The 2,150-nt window shown below is 45.2% G+C and overlaps 1 pseudogene; it reads left to right on the forward strand.

Annotated features, from left to right (window-relative positions):
• The first annotated feature begins 1,328 nt into the window (after positions 1-1,328).
• On the forward strand, positions 1,329-1,446 carry LOC126206684 (5S ribosomal RNA; annotated as a pseudogene).
• The last annotated feature ends 704 nt before the right edge of the window (positions 1,447-2,150 follow it).

Below are 2,150 nucleotides of genomic sequence, written 5' to 3' on the forward strand. Positions count from 1 at the left end.
ATGAAAACCACACACGCTTGAGATGGAAACACCCTAATGAAAACAATAGATTCTGTCGGATATAATTTCGGCGTTGGTGTGTTAGTGGAAGAAATCATATGATTGAATAAAAAGTGATCCTCAAGATAAATTCAGTGCGCTACACAGTATGTGCGGGGATGTTTCATATCCTGCACTTATGTTATTTAAGTAAGTTCAAAGGAAATAAGAAAATTAGCAAGCGATGACAAATATTTCCCGCGGAAAAAATATCTCCGGCAAATGGCTGTACATGCTTGAAAAGTAAGTGATCAAGTCAATAACAGTTTAAAAAGTTGTATTTTACATGTGTTGTGTTCAGGTCATCTCAGCATTCACCGAAAGAGAATTATCGGTGATGTGTATAAATCAGCAGGATGAGAGAGCAGAGTTTCAACAAATTTAAATAAAAAGTAATTGTTCAATTATTTAAAAATAAATTATATGGCGCTAGTTATTAACCTTAAGAAACGTTCATATTTATTGCCAGAAGTATAAAAAATTCGTATGTAAGTAAATAGATACAAAAATTTTGGAAACGTTTCGTTTCCATAAATACACTTTTATCCACGTCTCCCGAAATTAAATACGTCGACTATCTCACATGGAGTGATACCACTCCAACCTGGAGGGTAATGAAAAAGATTCATACAGTTGGCGTCCCCGCAGAGACAGATTTCATTCGGCTGGACGAATAAATGAAAAAGTAATCAACTGGCCGAGTGGTTGTTCAAAACAGACGTTTGCCCCTTCACTATCTAACCCCCCAGTGGTTTCGCTACTTACGGGTCTGCCCCTGGGGTAAGTCGCCAGTTTTAATTAGTTCATGACCCAATTCACCGAAGTCAATGAGAATTTAGCAAATTTTCAAGTATTACTGTATCCATAAGTTCTTTGTTGCTGAGTAGGGACACTGCACTGTTCAGAAGCTCTTACCGTTAGTTTACGTTTTCGGATTCCGCTGTCATTGCTAGACACATTATTATAAAATACGACTGATTCAGGCCGCATGCGGCCCGCGGCTCGCAATTGGACGATCACTGGTATCATTTAAAAAACGATAGGTGCAGCCGCCTAATTGGAAAGGTTGTCCCTATCCTTCACGGCCGCAGGCACCTCTCCTTCGCGAAGTATGAGATTTCTGTGCGTACGTGTATCAGTTTGTGTATATACACAGCTTACAGTCACCTACTCTAGACAGTACTGTGTGTGTGTGTGTGTGTGTGTGTGTGTGTGTGTGTGTGTGTGTGTGTGTGTGTGTGTGTGTGTGTGTGTGAGGGGGGGGGGGGGGGAGGTGGGTGCTGTAGTGTGTCAACGGCCTTGCCGCAGTGATAACACCGGTTCCCGTCAGATCACCGAAGTTAAGCGCTGTCGGGCTGGATTAGCACTTGGATGGGTGACCATCCGGTCTGCCGAGTGCTGTTGGCAAGCGGGGGGCACTCAGCCCTTGTGAGGCAAACTGAGGAACCACTTGATAGAGAAGTGGTCTCGTAAACTGACATATGGCCGGGAGAGAGGTATGCTGACCACAGGACCTTCCATATCCGCATCCAGTGACACCTGTAGGCTGAGGATGACACGGCGGCCTGTCTGTACCGTTGGGACTTCCAAGGCCTGTTCGGACGGAGTTTAGTTTAGTTGTGTAGTGTAGTTTAGAGTGTATTATTATTATTATTAGTAGTAGTAGTAGTAGTGTGTGTGTGTGTGTGTGTGTGTGTGTGTGTGTGTGTGTGTGTGTGTGTGTGTGTGTGTGTGTGTGTAGTAGTAGTAGTAGTAGTAGTAGTAGTTTTCGTGTTGGGGATGGCTCAAGTGGCTCTGAGCACTATGGGACTCAACTGCTGCGGTCATAAGTCCCCTACAACTTAGAACTACATAAACCTAACTAACCGAAGGACAACACACACATCCATGCCCGAGGCAGGATTCGAACCTGCGACCGTAGCGGTCGCGCGGTTCCAGACTGTAGCGCCAGAACCGCTCGGCCACCAGCGGCCGGCTGTTGGAGATGAAAACCCGGAGACGGCACATAGTCCACTCCTCTCGAAGAGCACTTAAGAGGCCGCCGATTTTAACGTCCCCATCCGACGGACAAATCACCATCCGCAATGTCACATGACCTCACTTCGTGAGAC

Source organism: Schistocerca nitens, chromosome 1 (genome assembly GCF_023898315.1).
Source record: "Schistocerca nitens isolate TAMUIC-IGC-003100 chromosome 1, iqSchNite1.1, whole genome shotgun sequence".
NCBI classification, from domain to species: domain Eukaryota; kingdom Metazoa; phylum Arthropoda; class Insecta; order Orthoptera; family Acrididae; genus Schistocerca; species Schistocerca nitens.